This window comes from Taudactylus pleione, unplaced genomic scaffold, assembly GCF_031769625.1.
Source record: "Taudactylus pleione unplaced genomic scaffold, aTauple2 ptg000065l, whole genome shotgun sequence".
Lineage (NCBI taxonomy): Eukaryota > Metazoa > Chordata > Amphibia > Anura > Myobatrachidae > Taudactylus > Taudactylus pleione.
Genome location: NW_028284467.1, coordinates 1,113,045 through 1,140,980, shown reverse-complemented (window position 1 = coordinate 1,140,980; position 27,936 = coordinate 1,113,045).

Below are 27,936 nucleotides of genomic sequence, written 5' to 3'. Positions count from 1 at the left end.
ATTTTTTTAGCTCAGGTTGTTTGACTGATCGGTGGAAAGGTCCGTATCTGACGATACAGCATCCTCAAAGGGTGGCCGAGGAAGATACGTGGGTCCATTCCACTCACTATAGGGAGGTCAATCAACCGGTGGAGAAACAAGTCGGAGACAAAGCTGATAGCGTGGATCTGTCACTCACGAGCTTGTTCTGGGAGGATTGAAAAGGTCGTAGGAAGATACCTGAACTGAGAGAAATTTGCAGGTCTTGTTGTGACAATGCTTTGTTCATTTTCTTATTCTCTTTTAGAGTGTTCACCATCCTGGTCAGTCCGGGGATATCCAGTGTCTGTGATGGGGGACCGATTGAGGAAACGGGAGCTGATGGCAGTGCTGATGGAGTGGAATCAGGAGGAGTGCAATGCCAATCAGGGGAGTGCCTTTCCAATCTTAGTACTGTTATTGTTAAAAGAGCTGTCATTCCGGATACTCGGGGAAGGTGTGGAGGGTTATCGCCTGAAGATTCCTGTATTTGTGAGCTTTGTGGGTCCCTAGTTGATGAGAACTGTATCCAACGGTGCCAACCTAAATATAATCCGTACTGGGGTGGGTATCCTCTAGAGGATTATCATAGCATGGTAGGTAAAGTGTTAAATCAAACTGATTTCTGGGTGTGTTCACATGTGCCCCAGGGACAACATAACGTAGGTTTGGTGCCATTTCCGCTGAATATCACGGAAATTTTAGAATTACAAAAAGGGAAAACATTGGATGGAAAATTCCTCTCATCCAAACCACCTCATTTCAAACTATCAATTCCATGTAGATAGATCACTTTTGTGTTTAAACATAACCAACCCCAATAAACCCCTGGAGTTGGGAAGTGACGGGGAATAATCAGACGATGACCTTCTCACAAAGAGCTGATAATGAGTCCATAAACCATGATCTATTGCACTCCATTAAGTCTGGTGGGAAACATTTTAGGTATCAGTATACATTAAGTTCCACCAAAGAAATTATTGGTAAGGTGCCAAATGGTTATTGTGCTAAAATAATACTGCCAGAAACTTGCATGTACCAGATGGAAGAGCCAGACATAGGATTGTTTGCAAGGGAAATGTGCTTAATGATAATGATGCATACCATTCCTTATGTTCTCCCTGATAATGTATATTTAATCTGTGGAAGAAAAGCATATAAATGGCTCTCCCCGAGTTCCGAAGGGTTGTGTTACCTGGGAAGAGTAGTCCCAGAAGTTATGACCCTCACACATGTTGAAATGCTTGGTATACATAAAAACACACCGTCACCATATCTTCACACACAATATGAACACAGAGGCAAAAGAAATAAGGTACCTGGTGATATACATAAAGCCACTCAGTTAATCAGTGAGACAACTGGCTTTCAAGTTCTGGTCGCAATGGACCCCACCAGGATTGCACGGGGTACATTAAATTTTAGATATATCCAGGAACTTGCTAAATTAATAGATAATATCACCGAGATATACGATGACACATTCAGGTATACAGGGAGAGAATTGCAAGCATACAAGAAAGAACTGGTGCAACACAGGCTAGTGTTGAATTATTTAACTGCTGTTACTGGAGGGTATTGCGTAACATTGGCCACCCAATTTGGAGTAAAATGTTGCACCTATGTCACCAATGATACCAGCGACCCTAAGGAGGTGATAGACCAGAGGATGGAGCTAAAATGGGAATTTCGTAAGAACCATAATGATTCAGTGGCTGAAGTAGGGGAAAAGATAGTAGGATCGGTTTCATGGCTGAACCCAGTGAAATGGTTCTCAGGTCTAATGGAATGGGTCCAGGAAGCGATCGCCAGCATAGGCAAATTCGTAATCCTTATACTGATTGTCATCATAATAATTGGCATATGCGTCCGGTGTGTTCCTATTATGTTGAAGTGTGGAAAATGTAAAAACAGAATGAAACTATGATGGTGGTCAGTAATGACAATATGTATACCGAGGTAAATACAGAACTGCATTACAACCCTAAGCTAGGAAATACCATCATTTAATGTATTATATCTAGCCATGCATAGAATGTATTATTGAAATGTTATTTTTAAAACACCTCAGATAATGTAAAGTCTAAATTCCCCTTCAAGACTGGTGCATCCCCACACCTTTCACATGATCTTCCAAGATCCGCGGTGTGCGTATAATAGTAGTTTTATGTCCCCACTCAGAAACATATTATTGATGGATTAAGAACCAACTTGTGCCATCCCATAATAACACTAAATAATATTTAAATGTAAGCCTAAATTAAATTTTAAGATCAGATTGTGATAGCATGTTGTTCGCTATCAAAGGGTGGACTGTCGAAACTAGATTATTGGCTGAGACAAGATCAGTTTAAAATTGAATCGCAGCGACACCATCTTGCGACTGGCCGCAAGATGCCATTTTGCGAGATGGCCGCCTAAGCGCCATTTTAGATAAACTCACACTTTAGTACATGTGGCGATAATACTATTAGCAAGTTACGGCAATTCACCAGAAGCCTATTTCATGACTTTACGTATTATAAAGGATATATATTTTAGAAATGATTTTATAGTATGTTAAAATTGCATTAGAGCAAGTGGCCAGGTGACAACTGGCTTGTGTAGATAAGCTTCCTGGATAGTGTTTGTCCTCACTACAGGTGGTCTGGCTTGAATACACACACCTTACATTAGCAAGCTTCCTGCAATGAAGATTAGAGTGTCATCTTAGGTCTGTCTCTTGTAGCTGGGTTATTTGCATTTCACACAAGAGTTTCTTTTGAAGCCTGGGACAGGTGGGGGGGGACTGCTCACAGAGTGGGCTTGTGGAACTACCTGGCTCAGCATGTCACACTGCTAAAATGTTCACTCAGTGAGAGTTAACTGCACCCCTTCCTCATACACACATTAATACGTCTTTACATCAAACCCTGGATACCCACACATTACATATCTACACTTAAGGTTCTATAAGCTCTAAAGTGTATGATTTAAAGTTGGTTCAGTTAGTTTAAATGCTGATAAATAAAGATATTTGATAACTAAGGTATTATACATGCTAAACCAGTCGTGTTTGGAATTGTACTGATGCATACTCTTTTCACAGTATTCCGGTGTTATCATTGGGGATATCGCATCGTGCATTCCCGAGTTATGGATCGCAGAACTTACAAGCAACAAAATGTATATTTTAGAAACAACTGTTAGGATGCTGCCGGAGGCGTGAAGAGGAAGACCCCCAGCTGTTAGAGGCAGGGAGAGTCTGTTTGAATCAGCCTGTTAAATGTGCTGTAACAGATGCTTCACCCCTGAGAACCAATGATATCGACAACAGACTTCCCTATTGTCCTGTTTATTCTGGGGGGATATAAATATGAGTGTACGAACGCTGATTCTCAGTCTTGGTGCCGAATGCTGAATGACTAGGGGTCTCTTGTTGATGCCTATCTCTGGGTCCGGAAGCGCCTGCATATGTATACTGTACTTGGGTCTGTATAATTTCCTTTTGCACCTAAATTGTGTCTTGATCAATTGCGTGTAACTGTCTGAACTTTTACCTGAATATCACTTATGCTTTGGAACCACAGATTCCACGTCTAAGTCTTTATTTATTTATGGTGTGACTGCATACGCAAATTAGCGTCATCCTTAGAAGGTATAGGCAGTACATTAGAAGGTATAGGAAGGTGTGTATAGAGGTTCATTCTAATATTAACAATATGTTTAAAACAAATTCCTGTGCAGTTAAAGTTGCAGCCCAGGGTCTCTAGTACACTGTGGGTTATATTTACTAAAGTGAGAGTTTTAGAAGTGGAGATGTTGCCTAGAGCAACCAATTAGATTCTAGCTATTATCTTCTAGAAGGTGCTAGTTAAGTAGAATCTGATTGGTCGCTATGGGCAACATCTCCATTTCTAAAAACTCACTTTAGTAAATATACCCCTGTGAGTGGTGTTTTGTTGTGGCTGCATATAAGACACAAAACCACTCGGAGCAACTCTGTTGCGCCGGGCGCCTTGTGCCATATGGTGTATGAACGTTAGGTGTATGAGTGAGGAGAGGAAACATCTGTACTGTACACTATATTATGATGCAAAATCATTCCATATTTTCAAATATAAAACATACACATGTATTCGTTCATAGGGCTGATTCATTAAGGATCACAACTGCAACATCGCACACAGTTGGACAATTGTTGCGTACTGTGCATGCCTATGCGGCGCAGTGCGCTGTCCAAAGGCTACACTGCAATTGCACTGCTATTACGCAGAGCATGGTAAGCCACCGCAGAGTGAGTGACAGGTAGTCAGCGTTTAGGAGTGGTGACGGGGGAGTGGTTGGAGAAACGCAGGTGTACCTGTCCGTTGGACCGCCGTTACATGGGCGGGCCTAAATTAGCCATTGCAATGGCATACGCAGCTTGAGAACTTACTGAGCACAATGAGGATAGCAATTTCTAAGTAAGGTCAGGTCTGCTGTAATTCTGCATGAGGGGCCGATGGTACTGGATGTTACCGATGTATAAACATTACTGCAAGGTATTACAGATGTGAGACAGCTGTAGTGGGAGGCAGTCTGCGTCTCTATGCTGGCAGCGCAACAGCATTGCAATAGCATTCATTAGCATATTTTCTCAGCGGACCTGCGTGCGATTATAGTGCTGCAATTGCAATAGCAATCCTTAATTAATAAGGCCCATAGTCTATGCAGTTGTGATAAATAATAAAAACATTTGTAAATATCCTAAGTAAATAAAAATGCTGTATTAAAGATAGGGTACAGTGTAAATGGCATGTGTACTACAAGTAATGAAAGTACCAAGACTCCATGACAAGTTAGATTCTCAAGGAATTAATAGATGTTCTTATATTAAATTGTGCAATATTAAAAGGCTGTTTGTCCTAGATGCTGTGAAATTATTTAAAGTAATATTAATTTGTGCAGTACATCATATTATTATTATTTAAGATCTTTAACCTTCTTTGAGTTTCCATAGAAGACCAGTTCTCTTGCAGCCCCCACTCTTGATATTTACTGTGCTGACAGGTCTGAATAATAACCTATTTAGTGAGCCCTGCCTGCACCCCTTCTTCCCCCTGGAGCCATCAGTCCTCATCTTTATTCATTATTTCACATCAACCATGACCTGTATGTTCCTCTGAGCCACGTCTATTTCCCGCGAGGTAGTAGGGGCCTTTTAAAAATGGGAATTGCTAGTTCTTCTGTAGGATTGATTGGATGAAATCTTGTATAAATGCCCCTTTTGGAGCAAAGATTATAAGAGACAATTTGTATATTAACCCATTGGTTACTTAAACAATTTTCTGTAATATGCTAGTGTCACCAATTCAATACATACATTTATATATTTTCGATGAACTGTTGTCAGTTACTTTATATGTATTAATTAATATAATGACTATGGGGCCTATACATCATCAGGGGCTGTTTGTGCTGGTAGATACTTAACTACCGAAGCAACTCAATATTGCTCCGGTGTGGGGACAACTGCTCTGAAAAGCAGCTTTCCCTGATATTTTTCTGGTAGTCCTCCAGACCCCCAGAAGAGTGGGTGCATTACCAGCATCCTGCCCACTTCATAGTGAAGCGAGCAGGATGGGAAGACAATACCAGGAATTGCAGGTAGATAGGTAGTGGCGGGCTAAAATGATGTGAATTGCATTGTTTTTGCCACGCCCCTCCCCACAGACCCACGATTTGCGCAATTTTGACATAAAGAGCCATGCCCCGCCCCTAAAGATGTTTTGCTTCATCTCCCAGAGAGGAGAAACATGAAGTTGGTAATTATGCTGCACTGGTAAAACTATTTTCTCTGAGCTATTTCATAAATAAGTCCCTAAGACTGAACCAAATGGAATTAGTGTTACTGTTCTATGGCATATGGGAACGTAATAAAAAAATAGATTTTTTTTTATGAATAAAACACTGCGCTAACACTTACAGTGTCACAAGATTTTTTCTTAGTAAAACACTGTGCTATCACTTACAGTGTCACAAGATTTTTAATGAATAAAAATAACACACTGCTTTACGACTTACAGTGTCACCAAACAATAATAGCGTAGCTAGCACACACAAAATAAAACTGAAAAAAAGGTCTTTTTAAAAAAAAAAAAATTTGTGGAATGATAATTTTATTTAATTTTTTTTTTTTTTACACAGGGGAAGAGCACCCCTGGAGGAGGCAGCAGCCCCTTGATGAACAACACATAACGCCTTTATGGACAACAAAGCACTCCTGCGAAGTGCGGACGGACCACCTGCAGAGTCACAAATACGTGGATGATAAACTGCAGTCTGACCGGCAGTGTCACCGAACAATAATAGCGTAGCTACTGTAGCACACACACACAAAAAAAAAGTTAAATTAGTTTTTGTGGAATGATTATTATTAATTTTAACTTTTATTTTTTGTACACTGGGGAAGAGCACCCCTGGATTGACAGAACACCCCTGGACGACACAGCACCCCTTTATGAACTGCAGCCCTAGCCCCTTGATTGACAGGGCAACAGTGACACAGCAGCACCCCCAACTTTATGTACTGCAGCCCCAGCCCAACAACACTGCACCCTTGAACAACTACAACACTGCACCCTTGAACAACAGAGAAGAACAGAGTACGTCTGTTCTGTACACTCTTTTAAGCCGAAGTGAAAATGGCGCCAATCACCAGGACCTTTATAGAATCCAAACCCATGAGAATCTGACAGCGGGATGATGACATTTTGCCTCGTTTTGGATTCCGAGTTCAGCAGGAAACCCCAAGCCGGACTCAGATCCGACTCGGAATTTCAATCAGGACCCGCTCATCTCTAATTATAATGTTGTATGTTATAACTTTTCTTGAATGACCAGACCACAAATCTGCATTTCAGAAAATTCTTCTTTACTTTTAATGACTTTCAGATACAAAAAAGTCTCTACTTTGAAATCTAGTTTACATTATAGCCCTGTGCTTGCATGTCCATTAATGAGTTTGTGTTTCTATCACAAGTAGTGTAACTGAATTACCTGCAACAATAAAATAAACCACATATAATTAAGTTATTCCTCAGCCTGAACAATGTGTAATAGGTATGACTAACAGCGGCTCCTACCCTTTTATGTTAGGGGGACAGCCCATGTGCTGCAGTCCGAGCAGTGGTCTCTTCGACACCTGCCAGCCAGGTGCATTGCGCAGGTTGGGTTTGAAATTCCGGCAGTCATGATGCCTGCTGTCAAAATGCCCCCTAACTCTCCATTCTTGCACCCTAATCCTAACCCACCCCACCCCGCCCCCTAACCGTCCCTGTTAGTGCCTACACCTGACCCTCCCCTCTTGGTGCCTAAACTCTAACCCCCCCCCAGTGGTGCCTAACCCATACTAGCCTACCCTCTCGATTCGGCTGGGAGCCTCTCAAAAATCGGTTGCCGCTCCCAGCCCCCCTGGAAAGGCAGGCAAGCCTCCCGGTGCCCCGGGACCCGTCTGCCCCCCCTGTATTTATAGAATAAGCCCCGGCAGTGGGGTGGGGCGGTGACGCGATTAGCGCTGAATTGCGTCATTGTGGCCCTGTCCCGTGCTACGCAATGCCATTATTTCCGGTATTGCCGTGACACACCCCCCCACTGAGGAAGCCCGACAGCTCCCTCCCGGAAGGAGGGAGCTAAAATTCGGCTGCCATGCCCTAACCACGCTCCCTAAAGCCTATCTCTAACCCCCCAGTGGTGCCTAAAGCTAACCCTCCCCCGCATCAAACAGCTAAGGGCACCCCAGCTTACCTTCGATCGGGATGTCGTCTGTCAGGATTCCGGCGTCGGTCTGTTTGCCGGTTATCAAGATTTAGCCGCATATGTTAGATCCTGGTTCGGGATTCCAATGCCGGGATTTCAATAAACGGCGTCCCGGCCGATTGTATTTTAATTGCATCCCCATTGCACATGCACAATGCATCTGGCAGGGTCCACGACCGGCGTATGTGCACAAACGCCAGCTTCTAGGGACTGCATCAGCTGGAGCCCCTAGAAGCCAGGTAGGGCTGATGGAAAGGCAGGGAGTGGCTTCCCATGGGCATTGCTCACTCTGCTAATCGTGGTCCGAGCTGGTCATCCCAGTTGGAGAAAACACCATCCCCTGGGACTGCCTGTCTGGCGATTGATTAGCCTATAGCACTCCTAATAGGAGGTCACTGCAAGAAGACTCACTGTCTCATGGGAAGTGGCAGATTTTCCTGGGGGACGGGACTGCAGCTCACACTGGGTACGTATGACTAGTACTCACAGGCAAGGGATAGTAAGTTTTGTGATGGATTAAAAGCTACAGTGAGTCCTCATGGCATCTACTGTAAAACATGTACAGACAAGTTCCTCATATGCAAAACTGAACAGGACACGTGTGGCCACAAAATTAATTAGAACATGTTTTAATAAAGACCAGAAAGTGCAATAATCTTTCTGCAGTAGTTCTACACTTTAGATGCAGTCTGGTGGGCAAAATATGCAATGAACAATTTGTATGCAACAGGCTTCATTATATCATATATACGAATGGACACGTGTGTATACATTTATGTGCCTAGAACTCCTTGTATCCGTCATGTTCATGTCATTTCCAGCCACAGGAATAATGGTAAGAAAGTACAATACTATTTATTTCTGTTATAGGTTGGACAAGATAACGGATTTCACAATCCTCCTGCCTCAACACTATGAGCATCATTCGGACAGGATCATTATTTACTTGTCTGCATCTTTTCCTTCTGACCATTGATTTTCCCATTCAGACAGATGAACGATAACCATGATCCACCAGGAGATGAATAGTTACAGATAAAAACACATTAGAACTCACTACATTTTTTTAAACGTGCCTGGCAAAATATTGACACAAGTTCTAGATAATACAGGCCAGTGTTAAGTGCTCCATAGGTCGCAGATTAAAATGATTGTATACTATGTACAGTATCTATTCTGTATCTGCAAATGAAGAACATATTCGGAATATTTTTTTTTAGAAGTAAAGGTACAGTATATTTACAGATAGGTGTAAGTCATCTGTAGTCACAGCCCTGTCAACCAACCCATTCAGTATAGAGCTGAAAGTCCTAGTGCAGTGGTTCCCAAACTCGGCTGTACTTCCAGTACAGGTTTTAAGGATATCCATGCTTAAGCACAGGTGACTTAATTAGTACCTCAGTCAGTCTGATTATACCATCTGTGCACATGCATGAATATACTTAAAACCTGGACTGTTAGGATGACTTGAGGACTGAGTTTGGGAAACCCTGCCCTAGTGGAAACAGCCCTACAAAACTTGCAGCCCCAATCTAGGACCAACCAGTGGCATCACAAGGGGGGTGCAGTGCGCTGAGGGGTGACACCAAAGTGCTGACTCCTCTTCAGTGACAGGAGCCGGGTGCTGCACTGTAGCATTACGTGCAGCACTCGGCTCCTGACACAATGAGGGAGCCGGCACTGCACACAGAGTGGTCCTCCGGAATCCTCGCTGTGACTAAAATGGGGTTCGGCCTGCGAGGCCACAACCCTACCTGTGATGCCACGCCCCTTTTCTCAAAGACTTGTGCACTATAACCCTCCCCACACTGGGTGTCACCGCATGGTGGAACGCCACTGGGACCATCAGACTTCTATACTGTGCCAATCAGTGATGTTGTCGTGGGGCTTGTAGTCTCTGGAAGGGAGATCCCACAGGTTTACCTGTTATTTGAATGACCCAGCCTGGCTAACCTGGTGCTGGTTTGTACTTTAGCAGCTGTCACTGTCATCGGCGTAGGTGCAGTAATAAAAATATATTTTTTTTAAAAAATAAACATGAATATTGCAATGAAAACTTTTTTTTTCAATTATTGATTTACAAAAAGTTGTTTTTGTTCTTCTCAAACATAGCAGAAATGTTATCCTAACAGCTTATAAAATTATATGCTCTAAAAAACTAAGCCTATATTTACAAACCTATATAGAGTGGACATCCTAAATTCTAAAACTGTTCTATTCAAAAACAAACAAAAGCAAAGATTAGTCTAGTGTGTTATAGTGTGTTATTAGGATGTTAGAATGTAGAAGGCCAAAAATTGGGTGGACCACACATGGCTGATTGATCAACCTTGGTGACTGGATTGGTGTCATAAGGAAGAGAAGGCTGCAAACTGGGTGTCATGTTATGAGTTGGCCATATGGGGTATGTTGCTGTTAAGGGATCAGGCTGGTTATCAGTGGACACATTATTATAGTTGTTGTTATTCTGGGTTGCCATCTCCTGAAGGGTGTTTACCAACAGACAGAGACTACCTACCATCAGCTCAGGCATAGACTTCCTGAGGTCAGAGCTCTGCTCTCTGGAGGGAAGCCAAATAGGTGGGAGCCCCTGTTCCAACATCTGAAGCTCTTCTCTCTCCACATCATCTATCTATTATACATGAAAAAAATGTCATCAGGGACATCTAGCTCCTCTTTCTGTACCCTGCTCACCCTTTCTGGACAGGAAGTCCAGGATGGATGGTTTGGAAGAAGGTCTAGCAACAGATGGGGATGGTCATTATCAAGACCTGGTCCTCCCAGTGGGTGTAGTCTGGGAAGTATTGGTTGGCATGCAGGCAGCGGAATAATAAAGGCCTCTATATTGTCTGTGCTCACTATTCCGTATTTCAGTTTGCGATTCAGGTAGGAATAAAGTCGGCTACAGAACACAGAATCACTGGATGTCTTAGTGCATTCAGGCCAGATACGATCCATGAATTCCCAGACAGATTCTGGACAGACGAATCCTTTGCTTGTGATAATCTTTGGTAATTCCTGGCAAAGGTGGATGTTATAGCCAGACACTTTGAAGGCTGTAACTTTGAACTGCTTTATAGAAAGCATGTGAATGAAACCTTTCCACACTGCAGAACATGATGGAGAAATCCATTGAAGTTCAGCACCTAGAGCATCTTTTTTCATGTTCTCTGGGGCCTCTCCTGACTGTAAAGAAAGATTCTCCACACCGTAGTCTTCCATTGTGACTTTTTAATGGTGATTTCAATGTTATCCACTGGCTGAGATGCATCTCATCTGAGGTTGTGGCTTTCCCCATGCAAATGAGACAATTCACATCCAGAAGGGACTCTTATGTTTTCTAGCCATGGTGTCAGTCTCTCTTTTGGCAGAATTTGCACAATCTTGGTCTTGGGGGCACCATGATCCTCCAGGGTAAGCATCTGATCTGGTGTTGTATCTATTTCTATTAAACCTTTGTGTGTGAGTTTAGTCATCTGCCACTTGTGGTGGAGCTCTTTTTCTGCTTTCTAAATGATCTCCAGACACAACGTAAAATTTAAACCTTAAACTGAAATGTTGTATTTAATGCTGCTTGTTCACATATCTAAGTAATATGGTTAAGTGGACAGTGGGAACAACGGCAATTTGAAGGCCACTAACTATCTCTATTTTTTTAATGTCCCTGTACAGGTTGGGAAATTCCTTTACAGAACAGAATGTTTGCAAAGGATTATATAAGGCAATTGTTTATCTATTTTTGGAAAGCACACTTCCTGTTCCTGGTCACCCTCTGGGATGAAAAAAATCCACTCCCAGCAAGCAGGCATGGCGCTCAAGAAAGAATTCCAAAGAAATACACAACGTAAGACTTAAACCTTGAATCTGAAATGTTGCATTTAATGCTCTGTTCCGCTTGTTCACATATCTGATATGGTTAAGTGGACAGTGGGAACAACGGCAGTTTGAAGGCCACTAACTAAATCTGTTTTTTTTTTATTGTCCCTGTACAGGTTGGAAAATGCCTTTACAGAAGGTTTGCAAAGGATTATTTAAGTCAATTGTTTTTTGGAAGCACACTTCATGGTCCCCTTCTGGGATAAAAATCCACTCCTAGCCGCAGAAGCAGGTGCAGGATTCTCAAGAAAGACACAATTTAAGGCCTTAAATCAGCCTACCTCGGTCCTCAAGAGATCACGTTTTACAGATGACCTAGCTGGTGCACAGGTGTATTCATTACTCATCAAAACATTTAGAAAGATCCACAGGTGGAGTTAATTATTACAGTTGTGATTCTGTGAGGAGATCTGGAAAACATGCACTGTTGGTAGCTCTTGAGGACCACGGTTGGCTACCCCTGCCTTAAATCATAGATCTTACACTTGTCCACATATTGTGAGGTTCTGAATTTGTTGTGGACCCGGGGTGGTGATAGGAGCAGACACAGAAGCAGAAAAAGTGGAGTTTTTAATAAGTGACTTAGAAGACATGGGAATGGCAAATAAAAAGTCCAGGTATAGCACTAAAGTGCACTTGATAACTGTAGTGGGGGTTAATGGGGAAATGTCCAGATAGAGACAGGCAGGAACAGTCCAGTATACAAATATGGTGAGCTGTAACACAATGCAGGTATGATGAGCTGTAACTGAATGCAGGAATGATGAGCTGTAATGAATGCAGGTATGATGAGCTGTAACAAATGCAGGCTGAGGTAATGAAGTCCAGCTGGGAGTGAAGGGAGGCAAGGTGCAGGGAACAGCAGGTTCAGGTACTCAGGCAGGTGAAAAGGTATGTGGAGGGTGCAGGGTAAATCCAGCAGGTTGGAGCAGGCAAGGATCAGGCTAGAAGCATATAACAAGCAGGTATGTAAGGCACAGGTACTCTCTCTCAGCCGCAGCTGAGAAACACGTTGCACCGGCAAAGGAAGGAAGGGTCTGGACCTTCCTAAATACTCAGTGCCGCGCTGTGACTGGCTAGAATGAGCACATGACCTAACAGGATTGGACAGCCGGAAACACATGGCCGCAGACAAGATGGCGGCACCCATGCCAACAGAACGGAAACCCCGCCAGACCTTACCAGGCCTAGTGACAATGTGCCCGCACAGAACCATGTGCAGCCAATGCCCCTCACCAAACACCAGCACCGCAGCCAGAGACCCCCCGCCATAATGACCTCACAGGTAATACCCAGTTACTACCATGCCGAGAAACCCTGGCCGTGACACATATCTGTGCTGGTTAAGTGGCACTTTGAGGCCAATAACTAACTATGTTTTTTTATGTCCATGTATAGGTTGGGAAATGCCTTTACAGAACAGAAGGTTTGCAAAGGATTATTTAAGTCAATTGTTTGTTTCTGGAAAGCACTCTTCCTGGTCCCCTTCTGGGATGAGAAAATCAACTCCCAGCAGCAGCAGCAGCAGCCATGCTCAAGGATTCTTCTGTGGCAAGGACTGATGTGAATGTGTCACATTTGTTTTGTAAATGCCTCCTCCCCTTCTCCTTCATAAATTTTCTTCGGAATCAAAAATCGAAATTAAATTGACTACCAGTCAACCCTCCCTGTCCCTGCCCTGCCTTCAACTACATACATACTCCAACTCCCTCAGGCCTCTCTTGAATAATAAAAGTGTTTCCTAATGTGCCATGTTTGAAGTTGATCTGCCATGTGTTTGTGCCACCCACTGCTGCAGTCAACCAGCTATCTTGGTGCAAATTTTGGGCGTAAACTAGATAAAAAAAATCAATATTGTGAGCTGTGAGGTGGTCAAAATTGACTGGAAACGAGTGGAAATATATGTTATTGAGGTTAATAATACTGTAGGTACAAAAAAGGCCCATTTTATGTGATTTTAGCTGTTTTTATCATTTTTTAAGAAAAAATCCAGATCCAAAACCAAAAAACAAAACACGGAGGTGAGGTTCTGACAAAACCAATCCAGATCCAAAACCAGGGAAGATCCAAAACCAAAACACGAGGATCAGTGCACATCTCTAACTGCAATGCATATGCATGCGCAGTATGCAACTTGCGTGCATATTAGCAGCTGTGTTCCTTGCTGAATCAAGCCCTTAATTATTATGGTAAGCCCAGATCCCCAGACGCAGCTTGTTTAACTAGTAGGACTCATCTTAGCCTAGATTTATTCTGTAAAGCATTGGATATTACTTGTCACCTAGTTTGACATCAGTAACCCTACAGTTTATAAGCCTGATTTTCCATATCACAGAGAGGGTTTAGAAGGAGCTGAATTGGCGATGAATATATAAACAGCTAATCAAATGGAAGACATCGAGCTGAACAGTTGGTTGAGGGAAGTGCGCTCCTGTACAGTTACTGTAGGTGCTTGATGCATTTCTCCGTCTTGCTGGTTTTATCAGCTTGATGGGCTGTTTCACTATGGTGCAACCTTTGAGGTGCACTCTATTGCAGCTGAGACTGCGTGTTTTGTTGCAGCATGACTGTGTCTTTATGCTAATGCCACAGCTGACAGGATTCATACAGAGACACCCACCGGCTGTGGTGCTAATCTGTCATAGTATGCATTAAAATGCACCACCCACCACATAACCGTCACACCAATGTACACTGCCCCAGCCCTATGGAGGTGCAGAATCTCCGTCTGAGCATGGCCACTGGAATCAGTGCAACTGTAGCAAAAGATGCAGTTGCTAACTGTGACACACCCATCCTGTGACACGTCCACTTCTGGCTAACCACCCCACTGTTACCACCCAGAAATGGCCACTGAAATTGCCTCTCTCTGCATCCAAGAACTAATGCCCTTAGCAGTGTCACAACAGATCAGGTGGATGAGTTGTGAGGGAGGACCAAGAGTATCAGTTGGGTCAGAGGTGATGGGTGAAGAATTTCATCATAAAGTTTGGCGGTCCACTGAAGAGGATGAAGCAGCGTGATGAGTCATTCTAGGTCTGCCTGGGTATTCCTACTGTGCCTGCAGAAATACTCGGCTATCAAATTAGCAGCAGGATCAATTACATAAGGTACAAATGAGTAACTGCTACTGCAAGAAGTAATGCAAAGAGCTACTCTAAATTATCCGCTGTTAATATAGGATGTAAGTGAGAAGTAGATATAGACTATCACCTATCTCAGTCATTTTAAAAAAAATATATGCTCAGAAATACAACAAAATATACTTTGTCTATCTGCCTCTGATAAGTACAAATCAATATATTAAATGATGTCATCACATTGGAATGTAATGACCGGTTGTGAGGGGGGCAATGATAGAGAGATACAGTGGGGAAGGGAGAAGGAGGAGTGGATGAAATTTTGTAGTGAGGAGAAAGGAAGAGAGGGGAGAAAAAGAGGTGGAAAGAAAGTGTCGGGGAGAGAGAGTGGGGGGGTAGGAGAGAGAGAGAGAAAGAGAGGTAGGAGTTCTGAAGACATAGAGAAAAAATAAATAAAAGCCAGGTAACATGGGGCATTACAGCTAGTATAGCAGAAAATGGAATGCAGTTATAGTGTCGACATTACAATGTTGACATTCATAATGTCAACATCCATCTGTGGACAGTTATGATGTCAACATTGTTGAAATGTCAACATTGAACATGTCGGCACAATCAGAATGACAACCTGATTATACTATCAACGTGTGAAATGTCGACATTCAGCAGGGACTGGAGGGTTAGGCTGTGAGATAGGATGGTGTAACCAGTGGGTTAAATAATTAATTTTGACATAGGCATATAAGTTGTAACACATCCCTTGCTAGGCCCCATTGAGGTTTGAAAAGAGATTGTAGTTACAGTATAGACTGGTCATATTCACATTTTGAGGTCAAACAAGACATAAATTGAGGGGCCCTAGCTTGTACCTGTCACTATCAGAGATGTATAATGAGCCATTCATAGCTTATATGGTGTTATCAGTAGACAGTTAGCCACATTCCAATAGAATGACCATTGTAAGATGTGTAGAGATGCTAAGCATTATGGGTAACTAATAGTGATGTCCATATTCTACACACAAAGGGGCTTTGAGAGTTTATCTCCAGACATTGGGATATGTCATTACTGTATGTCTGGTAGTATATGTTAGTGCTTACAGAGCATGTGCAAGACATAAGTATGGTCAATGCTACTTTGTACCAATCAGTGCTTGATACCCAGTATATAACTAATGTGGGCTCAATATCCGGAATGCCAACACCCCATACTAGAGTATATAAATCAAGACCTAGACAAAGGCTCTTTGGCTCATGCATAGACCTGAGATTGCAGTACATGGTGCCTGCAATGTATATTGGACTACCTGGGTGTTATTGAAATGAGGGCTCCCCAAATGAAGATGAAGTACATCTTATGTTGAAGATGATGAATTACCGGTGTCATCTGAATACATAGAATAGACCAAAGTTGAGTATACTGTATACTTTGTATGCTAATTGTTTGTTTGTTACTTATAAATAAAGTGTGTTCATTTGTACTCACTCAAATGGTCACATGTGTGTAACTATTAATTTTGATCAGAATGAAACCCACCAGTATGCACTTGGTGTCGAGAAGTGGGATCGAAATGGTTAAATAGTGACCAATTGACTGATTCTGTAAAAAAAGGCAATATGATGTTTTGCTTTTTCTCTTGCTGCCCTGTATATTGTATATGTATGTTTCCTCTGTTTCATTCTTATGAGAAAGGATTGTGATTTAGCTTAAATCACATTGAATGCAAATTGTTGAAACATGTGCAAATTGCAAAAGGTAGTTTACAGAATAAGTTGATGAAATTTCAGAAATGTGTTAAAAAAAATCTCAGTTTAATCCAATGAGTCTGGGGATGCCCATACAAAGTTGTAGTGATTTGAGGTTTTTAGAAGCAAATGATCTTGAATCATAAGATGAAATGTTGCCATTATGTGTTTCTGAGAGTTCTGAAAGTCTGCCTTTAAGAAATTCCATAGGGAGGGGTATGGAGTTCTCACAAGCAAGAGTTGAAATGTCAAGTGGTGATTTATATACAGCTTGTACAGAAATGAGTGAGCTTGAGATACACAGAGAAGTGTGTGAAGTTATACAGATAGAATTTCAGACAGAGATTGAGCAATGTATTCACACTACAGAAAATGTGATTGATCAGTACAGTGATTGTGTGATGAAAATGCCTGATGATTTCACAAAATGTGAACAAAATGTTGAAACCTATGAATTCAGGTAATATGTACAGAAATCAGAATAAAAATTGAATGCAAATGAGGTTTCTGTCAAATTGCCAATGGTTTGTTGTACTCCTCAGGTGAATGATGGTATGCCTGAATTACCATTCACTGTCCCGTTTGCCATCCACTATGAAAAGCAGGAAGTGTCTGCATACCCATTAAAATGGGTGTCGCTAATTGAAGGGGTGGTGATGATGCCTTTTGCCTTGCCCAATGAGACAAAAGCCAAAGGGTGGGACATAGGGAGGATTTCAGTAAAAGTACATGCCCTTAAGACTACCCCCATGAGAATATGACTTTTACATGGCATGATCAGCGTGTCATTGTTGAGTTTAAGAATGCAAAAAGTGAAGATGTGTTTTCTGATGAAACATCCTTTGCAAATTAGTTATGGAAAGGAGGGTCTGAGGTACACACTGACTAACCACAAGGGGCTTACATGCATTACAGACACACTGATTGTGGGAATATTTTGTGACAAAGCTGCAGATTTTGTGTTTGGTAATGAAATTTGCATCCCAGTGTGTTTCCTTACAAAGCCTTACCAGCCAAAGGTTTTGAAGCAGCTGAAAGACACACAGTTGCCAAGGACAACAGCAGAAACTCTCATGCTGATTGAGGTGATTAAAGTGCTACTTGCTGGCAGTGTGAAATTTAAACCAATGTTTGAACTGTGCATATTGGATTTCTTTGTGATCACAGCTCTACAGTGGTTTGAAGATTTCCAAGACAGAGAGTATTATTGGTTCATGGACTATGGTGCTACCTGCACCCACACAGGACTGTTGTGGACCATTGCTGATTCAAAACAAGCTGACAGCTGACAGCTGACAGACAGAAGAAGGGGCTAGAGAACTTGTTGAATCTATGACTGTTTTCCAAGTCACTGACAATACTAAAGACCCTGTAACTCTTCACACTGAGAAATGGACATTTCACACAAAGTCTACATGGACTGCTGAAAATTGCAAAAGGTAGATTCAACTCAGGAGTCATTAGTCCTGAGATTTCAGGGTTTCTAATAAATGGAAATTATTTAGTTCCAGTATTATACCTACTGCCCAAAAGATATAAATGTATAAACAACCCACCAGATAGGCCGATAGTGGCGGGTACAAATTCCATTATGTCAAATCTATCAGCCTACATAGATTATCAATTACAACCTTTTGTTATCAAAGAAAGATCTCACCTTAAGGATACAAAAGATGTCCTCAATCGATTGTTAGATGTAGAGTGGGAAGATACTTTTTCCTGATCACTGCAGATGTATCACCACTTTATACCATTATCTCTCACGAGGATGGTATAAATGCTATTAACAGTATATTAGAATATAGAATTGTGGATGGTCTGTTGAACAAATTTATCTTTTAATGGTATCTCTTTTATACTTAGCATAATTATTTCAATTCTGATGGTGTATATTATAGACAACTCGTCGGTACCGCCATGGGCACCAGGTTCGCACCCAGCTATGCCAATTTGTTCATGTCCAGATGGGAGGAGTCCCATGTCTGGGCAGGACATGGCTGGAGTGCAAACCTAGTGCGATGGTAGTGGTATATAGATGATATATTGTTTATATGGAGAGGCGAAGAGACTGATCTGAATCTATTTTGTGAATATCTGAACTCAAACTCTTTGAATATAGTTCTCAATTTTTGCATTAGCAAAACATCAGTTAACTTTTTAGACCTTAATATAGTAGTCAATAATGGTAAGATCGTCACCAGTAATTTCAAGAAACTTACAGATTGTAATACATACATTAATCTGGATAGCAATCATCTTCCTCTTTCGCTTAATAATGTTCCAAAGGGTCAAATGCTATGTTTAATATGTAATTGTTCTAATGATAATAAATTTAGGGAATAAGCACAGTGTATAAAAAACAATTTTATTAGTAAAGGGTATAAACCCGCACATCTACAAATGATTATGGATGATGTAGAGAAAAAAGATAGGAGAGAATTTTTGAAATTAAATACTGTTGAGACAAAAAAAGGATACAAATTTTGAAATATCTTTCAGTACACAATTTAACCAGAGGTACAAGAGAATTGAAGGGATCATTAAGAAAAATTAGAACACTTTATTAAAAGACGATGTTTTAAAAAATATTTTACCTTTAAAGCCAAAATTTATATATAGGAAAACCCCGACAATTAAAGACAAAATAGTATCCAGTGCTCTTCAAATGGATGAAAAACATTTTTTACCTAGACAGAGGCTTCTTCAGATGTGGGGAATGTAAAATGTGCAGGGCATGTCATAATTCCAACTCGAAAATTACAGAATTTATTATTCAAGATCATACAGTCCAAATTAAGGACTTTGGGCCTGATTCAGAACCGGACGCAATTAGCGCTCGCTCGTCATGAAAATAGGGGTGGATATTCAAATGAACCGTTCGCTGTTTGCGGTCTGTTCACGCCTCTATGTCTGAACAAGCGAACAAAACTTGCGGTCATTTTTGGGGAAACTACGCCCCCTGGCTGCTTGCATCCTACGTCATGTCCGCTATTTATTAGATTAATCGAGTACATCGAACAGGGTATGAGCTGCTCGCTATTCTTGTGGTTGGTTTTTGCTACCACAATTTTGCGAGCAGTTCTGGCTAAAAAAAAACCCAGTGACGTGGTCAATGACGCTGCTGTTTTAAATATGCACACCCATAAAATGCCCGTTTTGACCTTTAAGCACGCCTGCGATCGGATCTCCACTCCCCGTTTTCAAGCACCTTCCCCTGTTACCACCCACATATGCCTCATCCTGTCACTCAAATTAGCAGGCATTCGCTATTTTGCGAGCACATGAATTTCGGCTGCACTGACTGGTTCGCGCATGCGTATAACGATCCGTACGCATGCGCAGTTGTTATCACATGTAATACAGACTATGTGATTTATGGTATCATATGCACATGTGACCTCATGTATGTCGGAAAAACTAAGAGACAAGTAAAATTAGATGGGCAGAATATGTCCGAAATATCATTAAGGGTTATGGTAATCATCCCTTTTCATCACATTTTAAAGAAAAACATGATAAATCAGTAAAGGGGTTAAATAGTTTCTTTGGGGTAGCTTGGGTAAAAAATAAATAAATAAATAATTGGAGAGCTAGGGATAGAGACATCAGATTGGCAAAAACAGAGATGAAGTACATTTATGATCTTAATACATTAAAACCTAAAGGTCTTAACCATGATTTTGAGGTTAGATGGTTTCTTTAAAAAATATTTTTAGAATTTTCTGTAGGTACTTCTTATGTACATGTTTATATATGGTTCATGCATTATGCTTTTTATTGTAATAAGATGCTAATCGGTTATATCATTGTGTCCTATATACAATTTTACATATTGCAGCTAGTGCTGGTGGAACGCACAAGTTGCATTTCACATTACATCCTGATTCTTTCCACATCATGTTTGTGAAAGCCCGATCATGTGATCCAAGCCTCATACGTGATGATGGCTCTGCATGTATCCGGAACGGAAGCTGTGATGTCTCATGTGGATGGCATGTTTTTAGCCTGGAGTCGAGCTCCCACGATGTGGGAACCAGTGATTAATACCACCTGTAGTCCTCATGGAGCTAGCGTCTTCCGATGTCTCATGACAAGAGAATATGTCCCACTGATACCACTGCCTATTGGTCTATAAATTATGGTTGCTAGGCAACCACAGCCTATTTAGTCACCACTATGCCTGTGCAGACTGTTGCTCTATAAGCATAACCGCATAGCAGACATCTTTACATAGTGACTCATTAAGACATCACAAGGAGCAGTAAGTCACTTTGGATTATCCTTTATTCATCATTTTAAAAAAGGAATACAAAGAATGGAGTGAGTGAATTCTTGTGCAATAAACCAGACCACATGCAGCACCAACACACACCTGGGGAGAAACAGAAATGCTCCCTATGAAAGTGATTACAAACAAAGTAGATGAGTGTAAGGTAGCACTAAGTCTGGATTATAGTTCCATGAAGCAAAAAAATAAATGTACTAGTAGCTGTAATGAGCAACAAATAATGTACATTTAATAGACAAGAATACATACAACATATAAAACATTAAAAGATTCCTGGAAAGAAAAGGTCCATGGACTTCCCTTGCGGGCAATGGTAAATAAATTTCCTCACCCTTTCTGGTGGTTGCAGTGGGCTAGCCTCCTTAGATGTGGGTCGTGGGCTTAATAGCTCGTCACCACCACAACACATTTGTAGGGAGAGCCCAAACGGAAATCACTAGGGATCCAAATCAGTCCAGAAGATTGTAGGTGTCCACGCCTACGATCTGGACGACGCGTAGAAAGGAGTGTTGCACATTGGTTTGGTGCATGGCCAGTACACATGCACTATACTGAAATTACCCGGGTACCACCTTCAGTACAATTACATCTTTATGGTACAGCTGTCCATTAACCTCTGTTTTTATTATTGTTTCTAATAAATTTACCTGTGGTTCATACTACAAGTGTATCTCTTCTCTGTTTTTTGGGAGATTTTATGAAAACCATTTATCCCCTCTATCTGATGGATGCATGAGCACTTAAAGAAACTGCTATGTATTTCACACCAGTTTATTGAAGTAAGCATATGTGTACGAACTCAATACGTCTTATACTCTCACACATTTGGTGTTCTGATTTGAAGATTTTCTCTGGAGTCTTTCAGAAGTGTCACTCTTGTGGAGAGGATCTTTCATGCACCTATTTCCATTCTCAGCACCTCTACAAGGATTGAACTTTAATATCATTGACAATATTACACTATTGTGGCATTTTTGTGTCTTTTATTTACATATGAGAGCAGTTCCATCATTGGAGAACAAAAACTGCCATATATAATAAAAGTTGAACAAGTTTGGAGTGCAAGAGAGGTTGTTTGTTTTTTCTTTGAAAACCGAACACACTCGAACTTTGGGGTTCCGACTCAAACCAAGTTCTGGCTTGGATCACTTTGAGGTTTTGAATAGAACTGAGTCCCAACTTGGGTCTTTTTGCCAAGTTCAAGAACTTGGATCTAAAAAACATATATTGTGTATTTTGGTTTGCATTTAGGTCCCTCCCTTATGATATCAGGTGCTGTGAGGTGGTCAAAATGTACTGGAAATTAATGTTATTGATGTTAGTAGTACAATAGTAACAAAAACAGGTCTAGGTTACATGATTTTAGCTGTTTTTATCCATTTTTAAAGAAAAACAAAACCGAACCAACACACCACAGTGATTTAAAACTAGGGATGTGTGTCGACCCCCGTGTTTTGGTTTTGGATCTGTATCTCCTTGTGTTTTGGATCTGGATTTGGTTTTGCCAAAACTGCCCCTTGCTTGTATTGGTTTTGGTTTGGATCTGTATTTTTTTTTTTCAAAAATTGCTAAAATCAGCTAAAATCACAACATTTTTTTTTGTTCCTACAGTATTACTAACCTCAATAACATAATATAATTTCCACCCATTTTCAGTCAATTTTGACCAGCTCACAATATCATTTTCATCCGGTTTAGGCCCAAAATTTGCACTGAGCTAGCTGACTGACTAAATTAAGTGGCAGCAGTGGGTGGCACAAACTTGCAACATGGCACATCAGGAAACAAATGTTTTTATTATTCAAGAGGCCTGAGGTAGTTAGAGTATGTATGTAGTTGAAGGAAGGGACAGAAAGGGTTAATTGGTAGTAAATTTAATTAAATTTTTTATTCTAAAGCAAATTTATGAGGGGGGAGGGGAGGAGGGGGCATTTACAAAAAATAGTTTTCTCATTCACATCAGTCCTTACCCCAGAATAATCTTTGAGTGCTATGCCTGCTGCAGCTAGGAGTGGATTTTCATCCCAGAAGGGGACCAGGAAGACTACTAATAGTGCTTTCAAAAATAATTGACTGTTAAACAATCCTTTGCAAAGATTCCACTTCACTAGAAAAGCATTTCTCAACCTGTACAGGGACATTAAAATACACTTAATTAGTGGCCTTCAAAATGCCATTGCACCCACTGTCCACTTAACCACAGATATGTGGACAAGCCGAACAGAGCAAATGTTAGATTTAAGGTTTAAGTCTTACATTGTGTCTTTCTTGAGAATCCTTGAGCACTATGCCTGCTGCTGCTGGGAATAGATTTTCATCCCAGAAGGGGAGCAGAAAGATTACTAGTAGTGCTTTCAAAACACAATTGATTGTTAAACAATCTTTTGCAAAGATTCCACTTCACTAGAAAAGCATTTCCCAACCTGTACAGAGACATTAAAAAAAACTTAATTAGTGGCCTCCAAAATAGCGCTGTACCCACTGTCCACTTAACCACAGATATTTGGACAAGCTGAACAGAGCAAATGCAAGATTTAAGATTAAAGGTTTAAGTCTTACGTTGTGTGATTCTTGAGAATCCTTTAGCACTATGTCTGCTTCTGCTGCTGGGAGTGGATTTTCATTCCAGAAGAGATGAAGACATTGTGTCTTTCTTCCCAATGGACACAGATCTGAAGAGATGCAAAGAGCTGTTGGTAAGCAAATTGTCAGCTCAAGTGGCACATGATGCAGCAGTGGCTTCTCCTTCAGTTTCTCCAGCAAGTGCATCTGCCTGAGAAAAAACTAACTTTCCCCAAAAAACCACTGGTGATGAGTCAACACAACCAGTTTTTTTGTCTTGTGCCCAGGCATGACAATGGGCTTTTACTTATCATGGGCAACATCTGTTTCATCCACTGGTGCCTAATTTACACAAACAACATCCTCCTCAACAACATCCTCATCATCAACATCCTCATCATCAACATCCTGGTGCACTTCCAAAGAAGCATCCTTGATTTCTATGTCAGCATGTTCACTTGTGCTTACATCATCATAAGAGGCAGAACCACCAGTCATAAATAAACGCCAAGGCTTAGCCTTTCCTTGCCACTTTATGTGGTGATACTGGCATATTGCCAATTTTATGTCTGCAGCTAACTTTCCCTTTGATGTTTTCTTCTTTACCACTGTAAAAGATTGGTTCTTGATTTTAGATGCCCTGACTTAAGCCCTGTATGCCCTTGGGCATCGGCTTTAGTAGATGATGTAGATGGACTAGTATCGTCATGACTGATGGCACTGGCAGCAGCTCCAGCACTAGTATGTGGTTCCTGCTCTCCTCTCTAGTCTCAACTGATCGTTCTCCATATCAACAAACACGAATGAAGTGGGGTACAGCACACATGTCAATTTGTGCCAATTTGAAATATTACACTGTGGTATCAATGACCTACAGTGTAACAAGATTTGAATAAGAATAACACACTGCGCTACAATTTACAGTGTCACAAGATTAATTATTTATTAATAAGAATAGCACACTGCTCTATGACTTATAGTGTCACAATACGTGGGCGATAAACTGCAGTCTGGCCAGCAGTGTTCGCCATATCAACAAACGCGAATGAAGTGGGGTACAGCACACACTTCAATTTGTGCCAATTTTAAATATTACACTGAGGTATCAATGACCTACAGTGTCACAAGATTTGTTATGAATAAGAAAAAAATAACACACTGCGCTGCCACTTAGAGTGTCATTAGATTATTTATGAATAAGAATAACACACTGCGCTAACACTTAGTGTCACAAGATTCATTATTTATGAATAAGAATAACACATTGCACTAACACTTAGTGCCACAAGATTCATTATTTATGAATAAGAATAACACACTGCGCTAACACTTACAGTGTCACAAGATTAATTATTTATTAATAAGAATAACACACTGCTCTACGACTTATAGTGTCACACTACATGGACGATAAACTACGGTCTGGCCAGCAGTGTCACCAAACAATAATAAAGCAGCTAAGTTGCTAACGCGCACACACACAAAAAAAGCACTTTGATTTTTTTACACTGGGGAAGAGCACCCCTGAATGAGGCAGCAGCCCCTTGATGAACAACACAGATGGCACCCCTTCTTTATGAACAACAAAACACCCATGTAGCGTGCGAACAGACCACCTGCAGTGCAGAGTCGCAATTACGTGGATGATAAACTGCGGTCTGGCCGGCGGTGTCACCAAACAATAATAGCGCAGCAAAGTTGCTAACGCACAAAGCACTTGTGTTTTTTTTTACACTGGTAGAGACCACTCCTGATTGACAGAGCACCCACCCTGGACAACACAGCACCCCTTTATGGACTACAGCCCTAGCCCCTGATGGACAGGACAACAACAGCAGCCCTTATGTATAATTAAATAACACAGCAGCAGCCCCTTGATTGACAGGACAAGTGATACAGCAGCTGCAGCACCCACTGAAGCCCCCCTTTATATACTGCTGCCCCAGCCCCTTTATGGACCACATAGCATCAGCCTTCAGCCCCAGACCCCAACAGGACAAGTTGCTCAACACACTAACACAGACAGCAACAGCAACACGTCTGTTCAGTTCACCTTTCACACCCGAAGTGAAAATGGCACCGATCACCTGGACCTTTATAGAATCCAAAACCCATGAGAATCTGACAGCAGGAGGATGACGTTTTGCCTCGTTTTGAGATAAGAGTCTTGCGGGAAAACCCGAGCCCAGCTCGGTTCTGGAAGTACGGCTGGGTCCGGTTCTCTGAGAACCAGACCCGCTCATCTCTATTTAAAACCAAATCCAAAACACAGAGGTCTGTGCACATGTCTAATTATTGAGTTTATAATTATAGCTAATACTTAGATAAAAATTACTTTTCCCCAGCCAGGCCAAACACATGTAGTTAATCAATCCCAAACGCAGGACATTTTCTCCTCTCATCTCTGACCTAAAGCAGTGTTAAGAAGCGGAACAACTGTGGGCCTGATTCACTATGGATCACAATATTGCGTGCGCATGCAGTTCAGCTGTGAAAACAAGCCACTCCACTGTGATCGCAGTGCAAACCCAAACTACATAAGGAAGCCCACTTTACCATACGCACATCCGTAATACTTATCAGAATAGCGGAACCATTGGTACAAGCCCCGACCTTAATCAGAAATTGCTAACAGCCACGCACGTTATGAGATCTCACACTGCGTATGGCTTCGCAGTGGATAATTTATGCATGCCCCTGAAACGGCACTGGCACACCTGAGTTTCACCGACCACCCCCCCTGTACACCCACAAATGGCACTTCCTGTCAATCACTCTGCGATGGGTCTTCGTAGCTGCTGCAATCACATTTCCGATTGCAGCACCTGGTTCGAGCACTCACACTGTGATGCATAAGCACGCACAGTGTGAAATAATCGGCCGATTGCAGGTGTATTAGCAACTGCGATCGTCGCTGAATCGGGCCCTGTATACCTTATTGCTGTACATAATTAATACCTTTTATGCACAAAAGAAAAAAAATCCACAGTAAAGGAACATCTGTAATATAATACATCATACTGTATTCAAGGCATCACTACTATAAATCTAAGATAAAACTGTACAGAAGAGACTAATACATGCTGGGTTTCTTATACCACAGAATAATACTTATTTTTACAATGTGAAGCCCTTGTGCTTTCTACCATTCACCCTCAGCAGCCAATACGGTGCATTTTAGTATTTGATGGTCTATCAGGGAATATCACTTAGCAGTAAATCACATTTAATATCTGTGTACATTGTCTAAAGATCTGATTTCAGTCTATTACAGTTATTCTATCTGATCAGGTACATGCACATTGTTCTAACTGATTATAAGATTATTAAAGATGTTACAAATATATTTTGTTGCTGAAGTACATTAACCATACTTTTTATTTGTTTTAAATAAAGTTTTTGTAGTTACAGTATTTATTTGTAGCAAGTTTAGCTGGTTGATACGGAATTGGTATGTGTTCAAACCCTGACTCCGGAACACCGGCCAGAGAAGATCCCGATGGGGTAAGTAATTAATCTATTCCTAACCCTCTCCCCCCCCCTAACCCTCCTTTAGGGGTGCCTAACCCTAACCTCCCCCCGTAAATGCCTAAACCAAACTTCCCCCCTCCCTCCACCCTCCGGGTGGGTGCCTAACCCTAACCTCCCCCCGGGGGGAGCCTAACCCCAACCCTCCCTTCCCCTAGCCTAACCCTCCCGGGGGGGTCCCTGTCCCTAAGTCCCCCCCGGGTGCCCCTAACCTACCCCCCCAGTGGCTGTCCGCTCCCGGCACCCGGCTTACTTTCATTCGGTATGCCGAGCGTCGGGATCCCGATGTAGGGAGGTTTTAATGTGACCTGTGTGTTTTTCATAAAATAATTAACATTTAAAAACAAAAAATGGCTGATTGGCCACACCCTCTTACACATTATAATTGTACACGCTAAACATATATGGGCAGTTGGGATTCAGTGGCTCCTATGCTCTTGCATGAGGGGCAGGGACAAATGCAGGACTTTTAGGGGCGGTTCCATATATTAATCTTTTATAACAAATGTGATGAGTGGAGAGTTGCCCCAGTACAGAAAATTGGACGCAAAAACAACTTTTATGTTCGAATCTTGTTAAATTCTGGTGGCACCCCACAATAAACACTATAAGAAGGGTGTAAGTGCAGGATATCTATATATATATATATATATATATATATACTCACACACATATACAGTCAGGTCCATAAATATTGGGACATTGACAGAATTTTCAGATTTTGGCCTCTATTCACCACCACAATGGTTTTGAAATGAAACAAGATGTGCTTTAACTGCAGACTTTCAGATTTAATTTGAGGGTAATTACATCCAAATCGGGTGAACGGTGTAGGAATTACAACAGTTTCAATATGTGCCTTCCCTCATTATTTAATTATCAATTAAGCAGGTAAAAGGTCTGGAGTTGATTCTAGGTGTGACATTTGCATTTGGAATTTTTGCTGTCAACTCTCAATATGAAATCCAAAGAGCTGCCACTATCAGTGAAGCAAGCCATCATTAGGCTGAAAAATCAAAACAAACCCATCAGAGAGATAGCAAAAACATTAGGTGTGGCC